The sequence below is a fragment of the Sturnus vulgaris genome, chromosome 9, assembly GCF_052056855.1.
Source record: "Sturnus vulgaris isolate bStuVul1 chromosome 9, bStuVul1.hap1, whole genome shotgun sequence".
In the NCBI taxonomy this organism is placed as follows: Eukaryota; Metazoa; Chordata; class Aves; order Passeriformes; family Sturnidae; genus Sturnus; species Sturnus vulgaris.
The window spans coordinates 18,810,021-18,835,918 of NC_142251.1; the positions used below are offsets into that span (position 1 = coordinate 18,810,021).

Genomic DNA, 25,898 nt, shown 5'->3' on the forward strand with positions numbered 1-25,898 from the left:
CAAACATCTCCCAGTTTCTCAAAATGAGAAGAGGATGCACAAAGAACTGTAACAAAACAGCTGAGTGGTATGCACAACCAGGCTGCCCATCTCTGCAGTGCCTGCACTGCTGGCTTCTGACCAGGGACCTTGTGTTCTGGGCTTCTTCTGGCCATCAAACCTCTGGTGCATCTTTGCCCTGCTGTGTTCCACCAGAAGCCCTTCTTTCTTAGGTCTCTTGGGAACAGTGCTAAAAAGCCAACAGATATTTCAGGAGTGCTAAGCAGAACCTCCACCAGTCCATTAAGGGAGATTTAGAGCTACTTTTGGCTCCCTGCCTTATTGAGGGATAGCCTCCTTCCACTGTTCAGCCTATGTACTTCCTTAAAATAAAAGCTAAATTGAAAATGCATTATTTGCCCCACATAGGGTTTAAACCAGTAAGAAAGGAACACTAATGGGAAAAGATTTTGTGGTTTTTCCTTGAGAAAGAAAAGAGCTCTTCACTACACATTTCATATCCAGACGGAATCCTGAAAGGGCAACTACTCCTTTCAGAGACAGAAAACTTAGTATCTAGAAATGGAGAACTAAAGTAAGAAAAAAAACCTCTGCATTTTGTTTCAGGTCACCCAATAGTTTTACTTCAGCATTTTTTCAGTCTCAAAGGCATGGTGGAATAAGGAGCTCTTTGGCTGATGTCAAAAGACACGTTTCTCTCCCAAGGTTTATACCCAGCCTGAAAAAAAAAAAAAAAAACAAAACAAAAAACCCAAATGAAATCCATTGCTATTATGAAGGGCTTTGAAGAAAGCATGATAGATACACAAGGATAACCAGCTGAGAATTAGGCCCACTGTTCTAAGTAGGTGATCACTCCCTCCCTCTAAAGTCTATCTCTGTAAATATTCCATAGTTTTTAAATACTCAGTTTGACCAGCTGAAGCAACAGTGTCATTTCAAGTCAATCATGGAGGCTGCTACTCACAAATCTCTCCCCTCACAGGAGACCATAGCTCATAAAAGTGTGTGGAAGGTGATATCACTTAGTGCAGCACAGGCAATTAGGAATATGGAAGGGACTGGGTCAGAACACAAGTCAGAAATAATAGAGAGTGTGCACTAATTGGAGAAGCTTTTTATTTCATTAGTGCTTCCATGTCAAATTAGTCAAACGTCTCAGGCACTTACTGAGCGGGCGAGCTGCGAACGCTGTGTGCCCGCCCAGCACAAAGCCATGGCAGCCTCCCATCTCAACAACTGCATCTCCTTTTCTCTTTCTGGCCTCAGGACTCTGCCTCTCGTGCAGTGCCTGTCTGCAGCAACCTGGTCACCTTCCAAAGCACCTGACCCGGTTCACAAATGCAAAACAGCATTTGACTAAGGCACTCATTGAGCCAAATCTTAAGTGCTGAACCCCACTGGCTTTACAGTCTGGCTTCACTGCAGTGCAAGGCAGGCAGTGCATCCTTAAATCCATAGTGCTGCAAAATCTGCCCATCGTCTCAACATTCTATGATAAGAGAGAAAATCAGCAAAATACTTCCATGAATGACAGCCCTATAGCCAAATTACAAGGCAAAAACCTGGTCTGAGTCAAACGAGCATGGAGACACCTAAACCACATCACAGGTTCCTGAGAGAGGCAGAAGAACTAGAAAAGCAGTTTGTGGTTTACCAATACAGAACTTGCATTTGCACTGGTTTCCTCTAATTTAAGGCATTTTCACACTGGCTTTTAGGCTAGGCAGAGGATTATCAGTGCCCCTTCTTCCCTTTGAAATTCTTATATCAATTTTCTAAAAATGATCCAGAATACTATGCAGCTTTGTTTAGATAGAAAAACATTGCTGGAAAACTTGTTTTTGCATGGAAGTGCAATCTCTGCTGCCTCTGCTTTGAAAAGCAGACAGATATGGGCGATGGAACAGGAGAGCCTGTCCCAGTTTCCAGTGCTCTTGCTTATTTCACAAAAGGCTTTGCATCACATAGGACAGAAGCAGCCAAAGCATCACCGTTTTACCATAGTTTACAATACTGGCTTGGAGAGACCTCTGTGTCAGGGCGTCACTCACAGAAGTGCTGCCACATAACTTTTGTCTTGCATGCTTTGAAAACTGTTACTCTGTTTAGGTCTCTGACGTCTCTTCCAAGTCCTTGCCTTAATTATTGCTCTTGTATTTTCATTTCTGTTATTTGATCCACTTACTTTTTTCTCTGAAGCCATTTTGTGTTGCCCTAGCAAGCCTTCCTATCCTTTTATCAACTAATGTCCTATACTTTCACACTAATTTTTTACTAAACAATAGCCCTCCAGTTTCTTTTGTAGGTCTAGATCTGTTATGAATATTAATAGCTTCTTGCAAGCTCTATTTGTGGGAGAGTGCTGGTCTTTGATCTGTGGCTTTTTCTTGAATACACTAGCATCTCTGCAATTGGGTTTTGGGTCCCTTTTATGTTTTCCTACCAGATTCCTTTCTTCGTTTCCATCTTTTGCTTTTATTGCAGAGTTGGAAGCTGTGGAAGACCTTTAAGCATTTTTCTTTATTAAGTGAGCCCTCTCATACTGGCACAGTCTATGGCAATATCAGCCCTCATTGCGGACTATTTCTGTATATTCCCTAAAGGCATCAAGCCATTCAGGTGGGAGCATGTAATTTGTTTTGTACTGTAGAATTCCTGCCATGCCTATATGCATTTAGACCACTGGCAAACCAATAAAGTTGTCATAGAAACAAAGCACTTCATGAATAAATCAATTCATAACAAACTTGTAAACTTCGAAGAATCCACTGTGCTTTAACAACGCATCTATTATATAAAAACACTAATCATGTTTGTAATGAATAAGGTACATATTCTACACATGTCCATTTGTTTAGTCCTGTTGGGCATCTTATAAATATTTTTCTTTAGTGCAGCACAGGCAGCAGAAAGGAAAGTCTTTCCTGTATGTTGTGCATGTCTCCATAGCAAGAAAAGACAGAATTGGATGCTTGCATGATAATGTATCAGCAGGATTTTTTCTATTTCTTTTTTGATGTGCGAGGCAGAGGTTCCGTAAACTCTGAATGCCTTTTTTTACATTCCAGTGAGGATTGAAAGTATCAGTGCAGTAATTCTTTCTCTAGTCACAGACAACTTAATAGGACTTCAACCACTCTTCATATAATTATAAAAAAAAGCCCAGACAATGAGAGCCTGATAAAAGAAGCAGATAATATTCCTGAGAGCTGATAATATAAGCATAAGTTCACAGTCTGAGAAAATCCTTCCCTCTTTTACTCCAGTTTGGTCTCACTGAAATACATGTATCTGTGGTGGAAATGCTGCTAGAATTGATCATAATAAGTACCAAAATTTCACTTTGTACATCCTGCTTTCACTAGGTAAAATGGGTGTAAAATAATCCTGACTGACACAGCACTCTGCCTGCATGGGAATCGCCAGGCCAAGCAGGATAGAGATTTTTTGGAGTCTCAGTCTAAATGTTTTGAAATGAATAAATATATTCATTTGATTTCAAATGAATTGTCATGCAGTGAGTTAGTACTTGCTGTGAGTTGCACATGAGCTTGAACTCCCAGCTACCAATGCAAAGCCAGTGGAGAGACTTTCAAGTACACCTATGAGAAACATGCCCACAAACAAGGTGAAGGAAAAGGAGCACATGATACAGGGGAATGAAAGAAATAACACATTGTTTTAAAAAAATTGTTAGCATCCAAATTCAGAGGCCGAGTGTCTTCCCAGTGATAGATACACATGATTAAAACATGGTTCATACAAGGACAGCCTTATGGGGCCCATCCACAGTGGGTCCCAAGGGCCAGAACGGGTCCCTTCCCAGCACCAGACCTTATTTTCAGTCTCTGCAAAGGAAGGGCCAAGCTGAGGGTTCTGTTACAGTGAAACACCTCTCTGCCTTCTCCATGCAATAGCACTTGTGGAAGAAGATATGGATAATGGTATTAAGTATCTATCCCAGAAAATAACAAATTGCTAACATAAGTTGGTAGCATGTTATATATGGCACATGAATCTGCCAGGTGCAAGGTGGAATCTCATTCTACTGATCCCAGTAACTAAGCAGCAGGTTATTAGTTTAATATTGTTATATAGTCCATTAATATTACATAAACTTGATCACAAATACCCTTGACTGTATAGTTGCATCTCACTTCAACAAGTTATTCTGAAACATCAAGGGAAACAAACAAATTGGAGCAATGTGTTTTATAACTACAAATTCAAAAATTTCTCCTTTCTTTGAGAGTAATTTAAGCACCTTTTCTAGCTCTCTAGAATATTCATTATTTGCCCTGCAGTTAAGAAAATTCCAAGTACTTATTTTATTATATCTTGGATATTTACAGGAGACAAGCATTCTAAAAAGAAAACTTCACAGCACATTTAGGTGGCCTGTTTCTCTGCAGAATTTTCCCCTATTCATAATTGGAAGGCTGCAAATAAAGAACTTGGCTCATAGATATATGCTGCAGGATGGGCAATTTTTGTTGATGCACAAGACCAAAGCTCTGAGTTAGCTGTCCAGGAATATGCTATAGGAATCACAGCTCAAAAGAAAAAAAATCATCTGCTTTCAAATTCCCAGAGCCTTCTTTTAACTGCATATTTTACAGATATGTTACTTCCATAGAACAATACATTACTCAGTAATTAGGTTCATTTATGGAATCAAATCAAGGCTGTCTACATTTCTGCTGGGTAATGTTCTTCACAAACAATCCTCTCTCCTGGCTCCTCTGATTATTTTATGATTCCTCTTGCTTCTTGTCAGTACAGATTAAAGGTAACACATACAGCTGGGAACAAACAATTTTTCCAGCAATAGCATTTTGTTTTCCTTAATAATTAACAAGTGCTGCTGACTAACCTTCCAGTATAAAATGTGCACCTCATCGAAAGGGAGTGGACACAGGTTAGAACAGCTCACTTGGGATATCAAAATAAGAAGTGTGATTAAAGCATTAAAGATTTAGAGGTTGACATTAAGGGATGAAAGGTGGAATTACTGTAAATATAAAACTGTTCAGCATTAAATGGAATGTGTTACACTTGAAACAGTCTTTCAAAGTGCTAACATTTCAGCATTAATTATTAATAGAAACTGACAGCTCATTTTTAATTTGAGCCTAATGACAAGGTTCTTTAAGAGATAAATACAACACACTGGCTCAGAGGGTTTGTGGATCTTTTGAAAGGCTTTCTAGGTTGTCTAGACCTTAATCTGAAAATTCCTCATAAAATAACAGTCTGTCCACAGAGGTAAAATAAAACGCCCCAACAATTCAGTGAGTACCAGCCTGCCCTCTCTTTGGGGACACCTGCCCCACATCAGCAGAGTGCCACTGGCAGCACTGCCCTCCTCTGCTACACATCCAGGTGGACACAGAGAAAGTCTCAAGGGTGCACCACCAGCCTTTCATTGTCCCCTTCCCCACCAGCCGAGCTTTGGAAAACGTGTTTAGTTTTCTGAGTGCTTTTCTTATCAGAGTACAAACATGTTCACCCATCACTAATCACAATGTCTTTAGAGCAACTACCCGTCTCCTTTTCCTATTTGTCATAATTTTGAGTTATGCCATCAAAACAACGAGTTTTAGGACACAGTTCTGATCCCAGCTCACATTCCATCACTCAGGACTAAAGTCACTGCCATCAGGGATTAGGAGTACAAGACATACACCAAAAAGAAAGCACAGGACCACAGGTCAGGCCAGGCAGAAGGACCTTTGCCAAAATCTGCCATTTCTGCATCACCTCCATTGGTCCAAATAAACTTTTGAAACATAAGCTATCAATAAAAATACCATTACTATATTCCTGTTATTGAAACTTGAATTATGATATTCAGTAAAAAAAAAAGGCATTTTAGATCTAAAATAGAATCCATTCATCAATATCTATATTACATAAAGCATATTAAAACTTTTGTTACTAGAAATATCTGTAGTAGCACTCAGCTGCTCCTTTGGGATGCTACAACTCTCCTAGGAGTGTGAAGTTCTAAATAATCTGTCAGGATGAGGGTCAAACTTAGCTCGTTAGCTTTGGCAGGTGTAAAGGCTCATGAGTGACAGTGCACTTCCTTCCAGCCATGCAAGGAGACCAAGTGAAGATATATTGCCATTGCATTCCTACAGGGGAGCTGGGAAATGGGGGAGATGGAAAGAAAGCGGATGCAGCAAGTAGTGGACAGAAGAAAAAGAAAGAAAACAAACACCTCATGTTTGAGGATATGTCTGAGAAAATTTTCAGAATTTTCAGACGAAAGCAGAAGGAACGTGCTGATAGTTTTATCTGCTCCTACTGACAATTCCTCAGGGGCTGGAAAGAAACAAGACAGTTTGCAAGCTGGGCTTTCACTGTGCACAAGCCTGTCTCACAATATGATAGGAATTAACTTGTGTCTACAAAAAGGCAATATTTGGCAAAGAAGGGCACTGAGGCCATGAGGCTGTCAAATTAAAAGACATTCAGAGAATAAAAGCACTGGTATACTGATTTAATTCAAGCATCAGGATAAAGGAAGGGTAAATAAGGGTAATAAGGAGGAACTAAGAAATCATTGCATGAGAATACAATATGATTTCACTGCAAAGCCTGCTGATGTGAATCTTTTTGGGCTTGGCTTTTCTGTTTATTCCATACTTTTATTCTTCTTCAAAGTAATTTGTGCTAGAAGTAACATGTTAGGAGGATCAAAGTTACAAGATGACTTTTGGGAAAAACATTTATATAAAACACTCAGAACTTGACTTCTGGCACTATCTTGGAGTTAGCATTTACTGAGCTGCTTTTTGGCACACACAGTTCCTACAGCTTACAGGAAATCTGATAAAATCAGGTGTTCCCCCATGAGTGTCACACAATCTAACCCTACCTGCTCATGGTAACGTCCAAGTATTGTATCTGGAGTAATTAAAAATAACATTTGGAAAGCAAGTATTTTTGATTTTGTTAAGCTGTCTCACAGAGATTTTGAATGATCTCTGTCAATAACTAAACACCTGTATTCTGGTATGTGGAAAAGCTGAGCTAAGAAAAGCTTTTCAATTTATATACAAAATAAAATTGCTAAATTCACCTAAATGAACCATTTAAAGCAAATTGCTTTTCCAGTACTACTCAGGCCTATTTGCCATTTAGGAGTTGTTAGAGAAGTATGAAATATACCTAATGAAATACACAGCCATACAAAAGTCAAGGCTTTTTTTATAAGTCATTCTTTAATGAAAGATGAGGCATTTTCTTGTAAAAGTGTTACCAGTGTGTATATTTCTAAAGCATATTAAGAAATGTACAATCAGAAGCAGCATGCTGTTCTACCTTCTGCTCATTTCCTTGAAAAAGTTCCTGTCACAAATAGAAATGGTATCTGAAAAGACCCAGCGAGTGCATCTTTTCTAGGAAAAAGAAAAGATTTCCTCCTCATTTGAAGATTTGATTCCAGGGATGACAAGGCAGTTTGCAATTTCAGCATGTCTCCTGATTTTTATAAAAGAGAGGAACAACAGCTTCAAAGGCCCAGCTCCCAAGTATGAAACCCTTTTGTAAATTTATCTCTTGACTCCTAAATATCTGCTTTAATAAGCTGCTCTCAATACATACATTACACTTGTACATATGAGGGTGACACATACATCTGATTGTTATGCTGACAGCCTCATCCCATTCCAGCTTTCCCAAAGTCTTCTGGGCTCACACACACTCCCCAAATCACAAACCCAAACTGCAGGATTCCTGCATGCCAGCACAAGGCAGCTCCCCTGCAAAAGGGGAGCACCCATGTTCTGTGCCACTTCAGGAGGCTGCTCATACAACAGCTATTTTCACTAGCTACAAGACAGGATTTCATCTCTAGTTTGGGCACAACAGATGCACACTACACAGAAGAAGCTGCAATATTCTACCTACACATACTTGGAAGCTACACAGCCTTCTTCTGCATCAAGTGTACACATCCCATTTTATGACATTTCAAATAAGGGCAGCAAATGTTGATATTACACATATTTACTACACCAGAGCCCTGTGACATCCTCTCTAGGGCTTTTAAACCAGCAATGGATGCTGTACATGATCTGCCTTGCATGCAGACTAGAAAGGGTTCCGTATTCCTCACCTCTCTTTCCCTCTTCCTAACCTCACAACCACCTCAAATGAACATCTAGAGAAAACAATAAGGTGACTTGAAACAGACAAAAATCACAAACCTTACTCTCAGTGATGGCAACAAACCTAGGGTGGCAGAGACTTGAGCTCCTTCCTGACTTCACCACCACATAGGACAGATTACCACTAGCAAATCTCATGTACACTTCCAAGGTAATGCCTCATGCCAAGATTTTAGAGGGTGGCAGCAGCTCTAAGCTTATGAACCAAAATATTTTATTTTCCTAACAATACATTCATCAATAAAACAAGTGTGAAGGGTCATTCTAAAACCACAAAGCATTGAGTCAAGATTTCTTATTATTTTTCAGTGAGATCCTCTCCTGTGTTTTTTTTTTTCCTGTGTCTGCAGTGGATTTCCAAAAGATGTAAAGGGCCTCAGTAACTATCTCCTGGCTTGCACTCCACAGTGCCCACTCCAGGCCAGCCCTCCAGCCAGCACAAACCTGAGCTCCAGCCCCTGATGTCCCTGGAGCTTTTCTGCTGTGCTGCAGATGGGGATTTGGCTGCTGCAGTTCCAGTGTACATGACAGCCCTTTCCAGGATATGATGCTTCGTGGAGGCAGCATTAATGCAAACACAACTCCTTGCTCTTTGAAAAGCAGACATCTCCTACAATCTGACACCAACAATTTATACACCTGAAGGAACCATGCTGAAATGGCAGCAGGAAATTCATTTATTATTGTTCCATCTTGTCAAGATTGGAAGATTAGAAGGTGTGCATTTTTGAAGTGGCACACAATGGGTGGAGTGGTGAGAGTTTAGGAGGCTCTGCCAAGGAAGAAGAATGCAAACTGCATGTTTGGAGCACTTGGCAATAGGCCCTGAAAACCTCTAGGAAGCAGCAAGACATGGGGAGGGAGGAAGAGTTGAAACCAAAGTAAACAAGACAAGTCTAAGCCCTGGAGACAGGCTGGGAGGGGCAGCAGGAATCAGCCTGGGAGGAAAGGCAAGAAGCTAAGTTCCAGTCTGCAGTGTTGAAGGACAGGGGAACATCAATGGGAGATGCCTTGGAGTCAGCTGAAGAGCTGAAATTTGGAGGTAAAAAATAAATTAAGATAGAGCCTATCAAATAGGTGCAGAGGTTAAATCACATGAGAGGAGCTGGTAGGGAGAGAAAAGGTCTTGTAAACCACAAGAATCAATAAAACAGAGTTTAGGAGGAAAGATGCTCCTTATAGCAATGCTGACTGAAAAAATGGAATGGGACAACAAAAACCAAGGTAGAGAAAAGTAAATGTGAATCCCTGCATAAATTGGAAATCCTAGTAAATATCTTCTTGGAGATCCAAGACAAGCCAGCTCAGCTAGTGTTAAATGGCACAGCTCCACTGAAAGCCAAGGGTACCTTTCCCATCACCAAGTCAGCCTCAGTGATGCCTTTAGAGGTCTCTAGGCTCCTGTGCAGTGTCCCCCCAGTACTTTATTAACTGTATAACATATGTGCAGGCATACAAGGCTAACAGAGTGGTCTTACCACCAACCTTAAGAAGTGTCCATAAATTGAATTTGAGATAGGTAGTAGAAGTGGCATAAAAATATGAATATTGACTTTTATCCACTACTGACAGATGCTCCCATAAAGAAAACTCTAAGGAGGCTTACTCTGTAATTGTTCAACACAATGATTTACTGTGCAATCCTGCAAAGCTTATCATGTAACTCATTGTGAGACTCCCTGATTTACTGTGAACACAGCAGAGCTTATCACAATGTTTCTGTGGGAAAGACTTGGCACCAACTTGGGATAGGGTTTCACAGACCATTAATGATGACTGACAGGTTCATTTCAAATGAGTTTTAAAAGTTCCCTGTACAAAATCATCATGCTTTGTGATATTCAGATATTTTAGCTTCAGTGCTGTATAAATACTCCTTACCACCAAGAAATCACCAAACAAGCACATATGAGATTGGCTTCGTTTACATTTCTCTCATGTTTTATATATTATCATAAGGGTCAACATTTACCTTTTCATGGTCTATACATGAAAAAATGGAAACACTTCATTTTCTCTTCAGATTGTACTGGGTGAGATATGTACAACCATTCAACCCAATTATGAAATGTTAAATAGGTAACTTAGGTAAAATATTTTCAAAATAATCAATCTGCAATTTTGAAGGCTGGGAGACATGTCTATAAAATACTAAGTGTGTCTGGCATGTCAGATAAAGCCCAGTATAAAACTAATATAAATGCCACTTAGCCAAGTGTTCACCTGGTTTCTTTTTTGCTTGGCACATTAAACTTAAACAAATAGGATAAACATCTGATTTTTGTGAATTTCCTATGCTTGAGGCAGTCCTGACAAAACTGGAACCAGGTATAGACTGCTGCAGGTAAGTGGGAGATACCATCAGGTTTGTGTGGCTCTGAACCAGTGCCATGCTAGAATCACACAAACAGTAAGTCTGCCTTTCTATACAAAGGCCTGAAAAGGAGTGGATGAAAATATCACTTGAATTACATGGACAATATGCTGGAAGTTAAATGCAAAACTGAAGCAGTCATCCAGCAGGCTCCACCAGTTCAGGCCAATTTAAATCTTGCACACAGCACAGGACTGACTACTTTCTGAAGCACTTTGCACAGGCCAACAGCAATTTTAAACATGCATTTCCCCCTTCCCCATTTTGTAAACAGTAGCCTGGGCTTTACAAAAGATCAAGTCTTCATCTCACGTGGCCACACTACAAATTGCACATTATTCTACAGTGGAAAAGCTCATGCATTAATCTTGTTATCATAAGTAAAGTGAAGATCAGGAAATGCTTAATGCCCAGTTGATTTACAAAGCCCAGTGCATGTCATTGTATAGCACAGCCAGGTGATCTTTCCTTGTGTTGTTCAAACAGGTAGATGCTAAGACTTGCTTTTCTTACACTGGACAAAAGCCAAACCCGTTGTAGCCCTTCAGAGGCTTTCAGTGCACACTGCACTGTAGAGATGCCCAGCTCAGGCCCCAGCATCAGGGCAGGCTGCCTTTCCCACTCCTGTCAGAGCTCAGAGCAGCCTCACAGGAAGCAAAACACAACTCTGAGAACAAATCAAACGTCCCCAGCAAGATGGGCCTGTGTAAATCTCCCACTCTTGAGCCCTGTTCAGTGCTGATATGTAAAAGATAAGTGTGGCTCTGCTGCCATAGCTGTGACCATTCATAGTCAGTCGGGTCTGGACTTGGTAAATGGATACAGGCTGTAAAAACTGCTGAAAATTGCAGCTTGGATACATCTCAAACTACTCTCTGCTTCTGTAGAAGGGTTTGTTTAGGTAGCCCCATTAATAGCCCACAGCTCGAGGCAGTGGGATGAGGGGAAAAGCAAAAGCATGCTCATGGCATGAAGACTCACTCAGCCCCAGGACCACAGCAAAGAGCACGTTTCCTTTACAGACAAACTGAATTCACTACTATGGTGTTTTTGGATCACACTGTGTTAGCCATGACCACAAGAGGAGTCTTAAAGCCATCTATTTCCAAAAAAACCCACCCAGTTTTTATTGTTCCTGTTGCAAAAAAGCATTTAAACACATTTTGCACTGTTACAAGCAAAGAGCACTGAGCCAGCATAGCCACAGAACTGCCTCAGCTTTCTTTTTTCAATGAATCAGTGATTTACTTCCATTATTTATACTGGTAAACAGCAGTATTTCCAACTCCTGTAATTAATTTTCAATACTGTAGAAGACTGAGCACCTGATTCACTGGCTACAAAGGAGACCAAAGCACACATTTCAGTTTAAGCATGTGACAAACAGTTTCAAGTAACTAGGGCCAAGGAAGTGTGCAGTGGTATCTGCTGTAGGTGCTTCCACAGCATCATTTTCTGCTCATCTGCTAACATGAATCAGTGCTATCTTGCCACTGGACTGGCTGACCTATTAAAAATGTATCTGGACATACAGCTGTACACTGTGATATACAGTCAGCTCTGCCCCGTCAGATTGATTTAGAGAAAGGAATATGCTTATCTGGAAAGGTAAAAATCACAAGGCAGAAAAGGAACAGCTGGCAAGTCTTAAAGACAAAGGGGAGGCTCTCTTCAGACACTTTTCTTGTATAATTTATGCTGTAGACATTTTACTCTGTCTAATTGCCCCATTTCAATCTAATGTCAGTTAATCAATGACTTCTGCATAGCATGGAGGTGAACCCTGGATGCAGAACAAATGCATAAATTTGGTCTGCCTTTTTGCAGGCTCTACTTACAGAGCCTCATCTTTTGCATTTGCTTTCTGGAATTGAAATTTCTTCTCTTTTGACTCATCCCCAGCAAACACCCACGCTCTCCCTCTTTTGAGTCACAGTGTTTTTGTATTTTTAAATCATGATTACACTTCTGTAAAATGTAGATTTTTGAAGTACCTCACCACTGCTTTTTACTATTATTGGTTTTTTTTATTCTGCTATTTTTATTTGGAAGGTCTGCTTCTCAAACCTCTCCAGGTGGTAAGATCCCAGATACATCATGAAACAAACATTGTGACTTTTTGCCTTGCTTCTAAAGTCTTGATTTCATGCCTTTCTTTCCCTTACTCAATGTATTCAACTGTACTTTTAAAATGAGAATATATTATCCCAAGTACTCGGAGGGACCCACAAGTTTTTTTAATCTTCTAGGCTAATCTATGTAGAGCAGTTGGAAACAAAAAACCTTCAGAGATTATGCCAATCAAACCCCACATGTAAAGGATCTGATTTGGCAGGTGCTCCAGTCTATGACTCTGTGGGATGAAGCCCAGATTTCTTCTATTACCTTCACACTAATACTACATTTAAACAGACACACATCCAAATACACTCGTAGATATCCTGGAGAAGAACCCTACACCTATCCCAGAGAAGCAGACTCTTGCTTCTCCTTCAAACTTCCCTCAAGATCTGGCAAAATAAACAGAGAATGCTTCATATTTTTTTAAAGGAGAAGTGGAAAATCTGCCCAAGTAGTAGCTTAACTGAGTGTAAGGCTTGAAACCTGTAGGTAGCTATCTTCTGTCCTCCTGGAGGCCAGACAAGCCTTGTATGGAGTTGGACATAAATATAGGCAAACCATTAAAGTGACACCGTTTCCCATATTTTTTTCCTAAATGGTGGAGAAATACAACATAAGGTGCTTTATGTATCCCATTTCTTTAAATGGCCTACACATGTAAGTTGTTCTTCTAAATGTATGAAACAGCACCCTGGGTTTCTTCAGAGCTGAATGTTTATTGAGGAGGTATTTTGGAGAATTTTAACTTGATCCATTCTGCTGCAAATTACTGTAGCTCTTCTCTTGAAACAATCCATGCAATTTGGATCAACTCATTGTCTAACACTCTGCCCCCCAAAAAAAAAGCAAAGACAAACCCTCCAGATTCTTCTCAGCTCCCAGATGTCACCACCCCAAATCTTTTGCCATGGCCTGTACAAGACACATGGATGCCAGGAGGCTTGTGCTTTGATTTACAAAATTCTTGCACAATAGCTTGGGTTTGCACAGAATAGATAAACACAAGATCAGGCAGGTGAGCAAGCACCAATTACCACAAAAACCTATTGGCTGCACAGGACATCAAAGGACAGCACAACCTCAGTTGCAGCTGTGCCAGCTCAGCTTCCAGCAGCTGCATCCCTGCAGGAGCTGCAACCCCTGTCTCTGAGGAAAATCTGGAACACCAGATCTGAAAAGCTATCACAGAACAATTGTTCCAAGATATTAAATCTAGCTACTTTTTTTATTCCCCTTTTTGCCTTTTATTCCTCTTACTGCCTTTCTAATAAGAAATAGGTTATGGAGACATGGGACAGGGCAGATTCCTCCAGGTAAAGTAAACTCCACTATAGTATTTACTTACCTCAACTAACCCATGTCTTCTTCCAGCAGGACAGGGAGGCAGGATCAGGAGAGTCACAAAGCAAGTGCTAGGGAGAGCAGGGCAGCTTCAACCACAAGTCCCAACACCAGGCACCTTCACAGCAACAGCACAGACCTGGAGGCCAGGCTTAGGGATAACCTGCAGGTCAGGGTCAAAAGCAGAGTGCCAGCCAGGTGCACACTGACAGGACAGCTCTGTCCCCAAGCCTGGACACACACCAGGAGCTGGAGACCAGCAGCCCTACAGCACTGCTGGGAAATAGGGGGATGTAAAGGGCTGAGATTAAATCCTGAGTTCCTGCACGGGGTGGGATGCCCCAGGTGAGGCTGGTCAGGGGCATTAATACCTATCAGTGCCTTGGGGCACCTGACACCTCATTTATTGTTCAATTAATTTCTGTGCACATCTACAGCAAGGTGGGGGTTTAGACTGCATTATACCATATGTTAAAAAAAAAATTAAAAAATACACAAAACCCCTCCAATGCAAACCCCAGGCACCCTAGTGAAAATATTGAGAGAGACTTCTATTTAAAATATCAGCTATGATATGGAGCCTCAGAAGGAATATGAAATTTTATTCAATATTTCCTAGTTGAACTCAACATTCTTCTCAGGGAGCTACAATAGTGCACAATCAAAACCTTCTCTTATTTACCCCAACAGTGTACTGTATTGTGTCACATTGTTGCTGGTATGGAAGTTATTTAATATCATTTTTTTACTTGTAAATTACAGCTCCAAAATTTTCCTTATGCTTTATTCAATACACATAGAACTGTTATGTTAATTGTTCCAAAATACATGGACTTTGTCATCAAAGAACAGATCAAGATCCCACTAACTTAAAACAGCCTTTTTCTTCTGCCTGAAAAGAGTAGGACTACCTGGGGATATTTTTTCCTTTGCCAAAGGAGAGAATCAGACCGATGAGAGTTTGGCTCATCAGGAAGATGTATAATGTATTTAATCTTCAGTTTTTGAGAAAACCCTGTGTCAGAAACGTGTATTGTAGGTGGAATAAATTCACTGCTGTATAAAATTAGAAATCATTCTGAGATCACATGTAAAACAAACATGGTCAACAATAAGGTTGTTTCAAAAGCTATTTGACTTGTGGTAATATTCCTCTTCTAATACACTATCATTAGTATTTTATTGATCTCAAAGTTCTTGGTATTTCAGAGGCTCTGATTAAAATTTTCTCAAAATATAAGAAAAAATATATTGTACCAATTATATGAGCAATCTGAAGTCTGTAGTGTGTGTCGCTTTACGGGACAAAACAGTAGCAAAAGGAAATAAAAGCCAGTGTCAATCTTCAATGAAATTAACACAATTTAAAGCTGCTCCAGGCAAAACAATGAAATCTGTAATTTATCAGCGCTGGATAACATCACCAGGAGAATTATTTAATGATTAACTACAGTGGGCTGGAGCCTGAGGTGAGGCATAGTGGCTCACAGCTGCTCTTGGAGTGTGCTCTGCCTCAGAGCTCAAACACTGGCCATGGCCACTGCAGGATAAACCCCAGCAGGGCTGTCCTGCTGCCTGGGACACACTGGGGTGAGGGCAATACGGAGATGACCTCTTCACCAGCTTTGCAAGTGTAGGAGTGCTCTGGACTGGCAATTAAAGCACTGATGCTTTGGAACAGCTTTAGATGCAAAACCAATAAAACCGCTCACCATAGGAAGGGCAGAAGCTGCTCTGTCACTGATGCAGATTTTATCATTGACCCTTGTAGAAAAAAGATTTCACACCAAGTATTTTTTGCTATAAAGAACTGAAAAGGAGAAGGAGCTGCATGTTAGTATTTAATATTGTAGCTTAAGTACTGGCAAATTACATTTCTGCGCTTCATGGAAGCAATCTGCTTCTGTGACTAAACAGATTTTTGTGTCAGAACTTAATGATGGGGCTCCGAGTGACCAGGGGAAGCCACCAGGAGAGGTGCCACGTTTATCAGCCTCCCATGGAGTGCAGAAACACAGACAGCATTCCAGAATGGGGGATCAACAACCTGTCTGTACCCTAGAAATAAGGAAAATAGGACTCACTATCAAGCTACTGGAATCACAGAGAGGCCAAACTGATGTAACCAAGAGCAGCCAGCCTTAAGAATGGCCTAACATGGTTTGTGTTCCCCTCCCAGCCTCTCCCTGCACATCTCCCAGCACCAGCATGGGCAAGCAGAGCCAGCCCAGCAGTGCAGGGTGCCTGTGGCCAGCAGGGCTGCCCATGTCCTGGCCACCCCCAGCACAGCCTTGCTGCTGCCTTGCAGCACAGTGGCCTCGGGCTCACACGGAGGGCACAGCTCAGCTGGGCAAGGCAGAGAGGTCCATCCATCCATCCATCCATCCATCCATCCATCCATCCATCCATCCATCCATCCCAGCAGTGCCACCCAGCACCTGCTCCTGGGGACAGCCATAGGATCCCAACAGACCTGAAAGGGATGAATTCCAAGAAGTATTTGGGAAAGTCAAAGAGCTGTTGGCTTTTCCATGTGGCTGAACAGCTCCCAACCAAAGTCTGAGCTCCAGACTTGGTCCTGGCCCTGCCACTGCTGCTTGGCTCTTGCCCAGGGCTGCTGGCTTGATCCTGGCAAATCCCAGCTTTAGCATGGGGATTCTGATTGTAGGTACATGACAGACTCCACCAGGATGGAGGCAGAAAGCTTTGGAGCAAGTGTATTTCCTCTCCTGGGAGCAGCACTCTCTGAAGCTTCGCCTCTTCATGGCTTTCTATCGCTGATGAGCAAGGAAGACACCTAATTCCTTTTATTGTATTTTGTAGCCTGAAGACAGTGAAAGTGTTGAGACAGAAATACCCTAGATCAACTTCTCCATCATGGTAATCAAATAGTGCATGGGCTGTTGATTTAATAATGCATTTTTGCTATAGAGATGCTAAGGGTGTATAAAGTATCTTCATTTTTAAGTATTATAGTCATTGCAATCCATTGGGACATTAGCTATGTGTTACCTTGGTCATTTTGTGTTTGGGCTCTTTCAAATTTGTCATTTTTATGCACTCTCCAAAATGTCTTCAGACTGGCAGATCCTTTTTCATTCTAACTTCTAGGATGAACATCAACAAAGTTTGCATTTCTACAATTAACAAAGGTAAGGCTGTGTCTCCAAAAGGCGATTGTAATATCCATACACAGACTGTACTATTCTCCCTCTAAGTCTTGCTGCTGATTAACAGGGTGTTTTTTTCCTGAAGAATATGTTGTTTTTCTATTTTGCTATTAGCCTCCACAAATGACTGTGATGCAGTTTTGTGTCTCCAAGCCTACAGTAAATGAGAAACATTTTGTAGAATTTTCTTTTGCTCTTGAATTTTTCAACATGCACATGGGATAAGAATGTAACAAGACTCCAATAGAATTTTATAATTGGATCAAAACACAGTTCACCCACATATGAGCTGGATTGGTTGTGATAGATGTCAGGAGAAATTCTAAGGCAATACTAAAATTCTTTTATTCCATAACTGCCAAATAAAATAGTACTAAAAGCCTGTGAGCAAAAGCCTCCTGGTTTGGCTGGGTTTAAAAGGAAAAGAGTAATCAGATAGTGGATGAGGCATTAGTAAAATCAAATTATGTGAAGCCAAATGATACAATTGCAGTACCACCCTCCCTGCCTCCATTTCTGTTTCAGTTCTGAACACATTAATCATGGCTAGATCATTTGCACCTTGAACCCAAACCAGGTGTGCTATCCCATCTTTGGGAACAACCAAAGGCTGAAACTCATACCCGTGTGTGTAATATCTCCTTGCAGCTCCTCTGGCTGCTGGTAAGACCTCATCAGATCTGGTCAGGCACCAGATGGGAGTGGCTGGCCAGAGCTGCGTGTCCTTCTGGGTCATTTACATTAAAGCTGAAATCCTGGCTTGCCTGCTTCCAACGAGAGGCGGGGATGTTTCCTCAAGGGTCTACAGGCCGGTGCCTGGCCCCACCTATCTGGGCTGAAGGATCCCACGGGCCCCACAGTGCAAAGCTGAAGTTTCCAGGGACCCCCTCCCTCCATCAGTGCTGCCCCATGGCCGGGCTGCTGCACAGCCCCAGCGCTGCCGCCTGCCAGGAGCCTCCCGCACCAGAGCTCAGCCTTTGGAACTCGCCGCGTGTCCGCAGCCCTCTCAGTGCTGAGCTCTCCCACACAGAGCCATGGGCTGGGGAGCTCAGGTGGGCGAGCTCCCGATAGCAGCAGCCCTTGCCTTGCCTTGCCTTGCCTTGCCTTGCCTTGCCTTGCCTTGCCTTGCCTTGCCTTGCCTTGCCTTGCCTTGCCTTGCCTTGCCTTGCCTTGCCTTGCCTTGCCTTGCCTTGCCTTGCCTTGCCTTGCCTTGCCTTGCCTTCCCTTCCCACCCCACACCGGGAGCTGTGCATGAGCTTCCTCCCAAACGCTGCAGGACCCAGCTCTGACACCCAACTCGGCTCCAAAAGCATGACTGGAATAAGACAGCCACTGCCAAAATGCTCCTATTCTTTCAGGAAACACAAGGAGAAGCTGTGCTGGAGCGCTCACGATCTGCTCTCACCCCCTCCGAGAGCAGCCTGGGGGCCGGGCTGGCGGCAGGGCCGGCGGGGAGATCGCCCTGCCCCGGCCGCTGCCACTGCCTCTGCCTCTGCCTTTGCCTTTGCCTTTGCCTTTGCCTTTGCCTTTGCCTTTGCCTTTGCCTTTGCCTTTGCCTTTGCCTTTGCCTTTGCCTTTGCCTTTGCCTTTGCCTTTGCCTTTGCCTTTGCCTTTGCCTTTGCCTTTGCCTTTGCCCTTGCCCTTTCCTTCCCCCGGCGTCACCCGAGCTGCGCTCCCCGGGGACAGCGAGCTAAAGCAGGGAGGACCAAGCAGCCGCCAGCCCTCCCGAAACCCCGGTGCAGCCTCCCATTGTTGTGTGCAGTGCCTAGATTGTATGCCAGCGATGCAACATAATTAATTAGATTTAGATTAGATGAGAATACATTAGACACAGTGAGACGCTACCTTCCTGGCTGTCCATCCCTGGAAGAACTGGGCACAGTTTCTTTCCTTATGCATATTCCCTTAATAATATATTTGTCACACGGATTCTTCCTACACCCATCTGGCATATAGATATTTTTCCAAATTTGTCATTTTTTATGTTCCAAAACCTATTTTACTTCAGATGCTTTCATAATGAAGCAGCAAAAGCCTGCCATAGCTTGATATATGGAGCAGAAATCACATCTGTGCCAGGCTGTTTTCTAATCAGATAAAGCACTGAATACCTGCAGTGCTTTTTCTTCTGGCCTTTGAATAGATGTACCTGAGTGACTTCCAGTGCTCATCTAGCTTTGCATTTACAATTACTACAAAATACCATTCCTACTTCTAGCTTTCAGCTAATATCAGTGCTTTTAAAGCAAAAGAGAAAGAACCATTAGAATTGCCTAGTGGTCCCCCGCACAATGCAAACCATGGAAAGTCATTCTGCAACTTGGGCATCAGCCCAAACACTCGTGCTTGAGCTAGAGTGTACTTTTCAGAAGGACATTTGCCCTCATTTCTCCTTTTAATGCTGTCAATCACACCATATAATTTAGATATCTGTTACTAGTGAGGAGTGAAATGGGCAACAGAGTGGGGACTTCAGTGAGTTTGTTCTTACCAAATTTGGGCTCCAGACAGAAGGAGAAAAAGAGGCGTGATGTCCCATTTTCACCAGCAGCATAAGTCTGTGGTGCAAGGAACTTCACTTAGCAGAGTCGTAGGAAGATGCTTCTACTTTTCTCTGAGCCTTCACCTGCCCTGCTGTGGCCTGGCTCCTCACCACTGCCTGGCTTCTTTGCATGCACTCAAACAACAGGCAAGATGGATTCTGCAGGAGATAATTTCATCTGAAGCCACATTAACTCCCCAGACACACTGTCTGCTTCTCGTGGTACATCCCAGGAGAGGCTTCGTTGGCACAGCAGAGACAGGAAGGCTGATGGTTTGTGGCACTCCCCTATGCCAAATCCCGGGAGAGACTTCCTCCTACTTTGAATTTCCTCTGTTCATATAAAGCAAAAGGACAATCTGAGGCATTGCTCTCAGTATAGTTCAAAACACAGTTTGAAGTGTGAATTTTTCAATATTTGAAGCATTGGCTTTTATGATTTATTTATTGATATTCCAGGACAAGCATCACAGAGTGAGGTTGGTGCCTACTCCAAATATAACAACAATCATTGAATGAATAGCAATATTTTCATAGGCATTTTGTCCATTACCATGCAGATAAATTTTGTCTCCATATAATAACACAAAGATATCAAGATGATAAGATCAAGCATATTGGAGAAACACTAAAAAAAACCCAACTCTGAGCCGCAACAGTTCATATTGTTTCATTTCTGACAACAGCATGTGCTTTATGAACAGAGCCTGGCTTTATAGTGGGTGTGACTCAGGCATAGGAGGTGTGCAGGGTTTGCTGCCTTTTATCCCTTGAGTCCACCTTGCAATATTGCTGGTATCCGTGTGTAACAGATAGTGTTGTGCACTGGGCTGGAAGATAATAAATAGATGTGAGCTGATGATTTACAGGAGGGTGCTTGGAACTCCTTGAACCACTGGGGAAGGGAAACTGTGCCGGTACAAGGTTGTGCTGTCAACCTCGCAATAGTTTTTCCTCTCTCCCGAGGGCAATTTCTCCAAGATGTAACTTGCTTCCTGCCTCATCATCTGGAAATTCACAAATCAGAGGAATTGTGGTTAATTACTAAAATGGCTGATCCATAGATCCTTAGCTGTCAGAGCCTGGGGGGAGGGGTTTAATTGTTGTTTTCCTCTGAAAAGATTTCTCCTAAAGTGATGAAATAACTCATATTAATGAAGATTGCAAATAGAAGACTTTTGTGATTATTTCCAGTTGTTGCAAGAATTGCTTATTTAAAATGCATTGCTTTCTTAAGTGAAGAAACTGATATTTCTCTGAACATCCAGAATAAATTTAGCCCTAAAACATTCATAACGACGGATGAATGCATATCCAGGCTACCACTGCATGTGATCTCTGATCATACAGTAGTTAAGTTATACAATCACAGTGATTTATGGTACTAAACTGTGGAGCCTCATATCTGCAGGGGTGTGGGTAAAGGGGTGGAACTCTCATCAATCAAAAGACTATACTTGTTCAGCATTTGGATAATTAAGGCAGACAGTAAAAAAGCATGAAATAATATTTTTAAAAATGAAATCAGAATATCTATTTGCATAGTGTTATTAAGCAATACAGTGCTGAGACACCTTTTCAAAAAGCTTGCCTAGAAATCCACTTATTATCTTGTAGCTCTTGATATATGTGTTCTTCAAATTCACACTGAGGGTATTTGTAGAGTTGTTATATAATACACATACTGTCCTCGACTGAAAAAAAAACCCAGGATTACAAATAAAGGCTGTAACAAAATAAAACAAAACAAAACAAAAAGAAAAAAAAATTTAAAAGCACAAGCAATTTTAAAGTGCAAAATTCTGAAATTTCGCTCATCCTATTGATAGTGCTTTTCCTTCGATTCACCAATCCCAGGTAGACAGGCATAATGAGGGGCTAGCACAGGGGAACTGTATTACTCAAACAATGTTAAAAAAAAAGTTTAATTAACTGCATATTTTGTAAAAGCCACATTTCATTACTGTTTGTTAGGAAGATGGAAGCATGCACTGGAAACACTAATTCTAATTATTACTTGAAGTGGGAGTTTTTGGCAGAAGGTCAAGGAATAATAGAAGAATGTGTGAATCTGTGCTACAGCATAGCAGTAAGACTAATCATTTGAATACAGCCAGTTGCTTTTTCTTGGACTGTCTGTGTGCTGTTCAATGTTCTGGATGAATCTAACACAATCAGCCTGTTCTCTGGTGTATATCCACTTCCTGCTGACTCAGGGCAGCTTGCCTCTTCTGCCATTTATTAAAATGAAACATTCCTATTAAAACACCATTTTTCAGAGAGATGACCAAATAGATATTAGTAATGACATTATTAAAACTATTTTGTTTAAAATGAACTGTCACACTTGTGTGTTGCAAAGCAACACAAACAAATCTATTTCATTTAGTGAGAGATTGCTTTGAAAAGCTGGATTACTTTCTTTCTATTAGAAGGTATTGCAGAGGGGATGTGATGTGTGCTCCAGGAAACCTCCAGCTTTTATAGCTATTAGAAAGGAGGAATATTGTTTCTAGTATTCTCCATAGCAAATAATGTATTATTCATGAATTTCATTAACATGCAAATATGATCCATGGTCTCCAATGTTTATATCGCCTAATAATCTATTAATGGTTTTAAAAGTAAAGGGTAATAGAAACATTTTGTATGAGCAACATTTACTCGTGGCTGTCTGTGTTTTTCTCTAATTGTATAGTATAAGCATGTATAGAATTAAAACAGAAACAATGGAAATTAATTAACCTATGATTCCCAAACAAATATTTAATGAATATAAGGTCACATGGCCAATAATTTGAGATTTGATACTGAAAGACCCTATTACTATCAGATGACAACATGCCTTAGAAAATGTGCTAGGGAATGGAAAGGTACCTGTTCTATAACTATTGCTTGAAATGACCCCTAGATTTGGAAATAGGATTTGTGTTGAGATTTCAGCTCCCCCCATCAAACATGGATGGGACAAGAAACAAAGAAATTTAACATACATCTCAAAGACTTAGACTTTTTCAGCTCTCTTTGTAACAGCAGGAGATAGATGAGAGTTCATGGGGATGCAACCTTGTTTAATGTTTTAGGATCAGCTACTCTCCATTTCTATGCTCTATCTCAAAGGTTAGAGCTGTCAGTCTGAAAAAACGCCAAAATCCACTTCTTGCTTTGTCAGAGAAAACATACAGCAATGGCAGGCAGATAACTCCAGATTTGGGGTTATTTTCTACTCTGAGCACTTGCTGCTGAAAGTTTGCATGTTTTTCCTCCAACTTTCTGCAGTACTTTTGCACAACCCCCCCCAGCTGGTACCCCAGTCGTTGCTGAGCCCCTCACCTCTCCCTCTCCACAGGAGGATCTGCCAAGGTAGTGATTCACTTCTGTATCAGAAACCACACAAAGAGAAATAGTGCAGGACATGGCCACATCTGCTCTTTGTTTAAAAATACATTTAAAGTAACGATGCTGTAGGCAACAATAAACCATTTTAATCAACTAATGGAAAGAAACATTCTGTCAAGGACAGTTTTGATGATTTTAATTTTATAACCCATAAGCACTGGACAGTATTTTAGACCAGGGTTGAAGACTTTTTTTCTGAGTCTGAAGAGTTTGTCTGAGGATAAGGAGGAAAAAATAATATGTCAATCTCCATAGCATCTCTCTATATTTCTAATAAAAAATATTCCTTATATCACATAAATCTGATAGGAATGATGGACTTCTGAACGTTTATTGCTAAATAAATTTAGGGCTTTTTTAAAACAAATGCATATATGATGTAGAAGCCCTTTATTGTACCAGCTGTTCCCTTCCTAGAATGCTGATTTCTCAGAGAAATTAGAAGAAATTATGTAATGTTGGGAAACACAGACAGGACTTTGAATCAGCACCTTAGCTCACTCCTTTATGGGTGACTGTGGCACACAGATCCTGACCATAAGCTTGTGCCAGTGCTTTAATTTTCTGGTGTGACTAAAAGGTCAGTCTCTTATCCCCCCTCTTGTATGTTATACCTCTATTATATCTTCTTCCCCTTTGAGGCATGGAAGAACACTTATGTACTCATAACCCTTCCAGAAATGAGAATTGCCTGGAAGCTACTGCTGTGTGAATTTGGGAAACTGGGTGGTGGGTCTACCACGAGAGAGGCAGTTCAGAAAACAGTTTATATGTTATTCATATTGACCCATATGTGTAGAAAAAGAATTGATTTCTTTACTAGAGGCTACCTGTCAGTATGAACAATCACAATTGCATTGGCGATGAAAATACTCCGATTTTGCACAACAGAAAAGCCTGTTCATAGATACATACATACACAGACTTCACAGTTCGCTACAGATTTCCTTAATTAAATGAATGTAACAAGTTGATTAGACTTGAGAAGCACTGAGAAAAGTCAGATCCATTTATACTGAAAAGTAGGACTCAGAAATATATTATTCACAGTTGATTAGACTAAGACAAGCATTTCTCAAACATTTCTCAATACTTCAGAAAAAGCGACATATTGAACTCTATTTTACTGTGAGGCTCAAAATGGCAATTAACAGTCCTAAGCTGCATATAAAACCCAGTATGAACCACGTTTACAAGAACATTGTGTGTGAATCAAATTACTTCATCTTTGGTTTGAAGAACTTAGAAATAATTGCCAATAAGTATTCATGTATAGGATCAGTTTTTTGAAACAAGTTATTTTAATTACTACTAGTGTCAGGAGTACGTGTAGGCGATTTTATTAGATTTAATGTGTTTAGTGAAGCTCCCTGAACTGTAGCTGGTTTATTTCTGTAGAGGATGAAATATTTAATATAACTTTATTATTCTTAGTTTCTAATATTGTATTTATTTCTAAATGAGATCCCAGCATTTGATGATTTGGTTGCATTCACAGAGAATACCAGGATGAAGCACAGCAATGTATTTATCCTGCAGAACATCTGAACATCATGTAGATGTGGCTTTCTACAGAGCCCACTTGTAAAATACATTCCTTTCAAACTGCACGTATTTAGAGCCATTTCCATTTGTACCCACACCTGGACCCCAACACAATGATGAGTGGAAGCTTTTCCCAATGTGAATAGGAAAAAAAATAGAGAGGAAAGGTCTCTAAGATGTGAACATCGCAGTCCTGAAAAATGCTAGAGTCCTTGATGATTTTAATTTAGCAGCTCTTTCACTTCTAGCAACAAATTGCTCAAACATGGAGTTCCTTGAACTTTTCACATCTGAATTACTAAGAGAATTAACAAACAAATTATATCAGCCACTCTGATAGTAAATAATGCTAAGAAGGCAATTCCAAGATATTCATACAGGTGAATGATCAAATCTTACCATATGTCTAACAGTGTTTCAAGTGATATGACTCATGGATTTGCTTGCTTTTCTGTTTTCCTTACCCACTGAGGACATACACCCAGGCCATTTCCAACACTGCAGTGACAGCCAAGCTGCCCAGAGCAGCTGCACAGCTCAGGACACTCCACTGCATCTGCCACAGCTGTGGGATGGGCAAGGACACAGCTGGAATGGCAGAGAAACAGGCACTGAGGGGTCACAGACACACAAACAGGCACTGAGGGGTCACACACACAAACAGGCACTCAGGGGTCACACACACACAAACAGGCACTCAGGGGTCACACACACAAACAGGCACTGAGGGGTCACAGACACACAAACAGGCACTGAGGGGTCAGGGACACAAACAGGCACTCAGGGGTCACACACACAATGCCTCTGTCTCCTCCCTTGTCCAGGAGCAGACCGAGCTGTCTCTACACCAACAGGAGTGTTGAAGGAGTAAGGCAATCAAGGTAAAACAACATGGCACTTCACCATCATCCATATTTTTCATCACTCAGTTCCAAACGTGTTCTCTTGAACGTGCCAGTCCCATGCGAAGGTTTACAGATGTCTGCAAACTTTCATACTTCTAGGAACACTGCAGTTATGCACTTTGCTGATGTGATATAAATTAGCAGTTTCCCACTCTTCATTGCCACAATAAATCGACACAGAATGAACTGTTGGTATATACAACAACATCAAAGAGCCTGGAATAGAAATAGTGAATTGCAGTTATAAAAATAAATTCCTGTAAAGAAGAGAGAAGCGAAAAGGAGACGAATGTTCTAATCTTACCTTCATCATAATCTTAT

At 41.2% G+C, this 25,898-nt stretch overlaps 1 long non-coding RNA gene across 8 annotated transcripts in view; it reads right to left on the reverse strand.

Annotated features, from left to right (window-relative positions):
• Positions 1-20,135: 20,135 nt before the first annotated feature.
• Positions 20,136-25,898, reverse strand: part of LOC148222834 (uncharacterized) — a 53,541-nt gene continuing 47,778 nt past the window's right edge. For 6 of the 8 annotated variants that reach the window (XR_015805431.1, XR_015805430.1, XR_015805428.1 and 3 more), the window contains one exon: positions 20,136-25,793. This is a non-coding gene — a long non-coding RNA (uncharacterized LOC148222834). The remainder of the gene's footprint in view (positions 25,794-25,898) is intronic. The other 2 variants (XR_015805435.1, XR_015805429.1) reach the window with 2 other exon arrangements.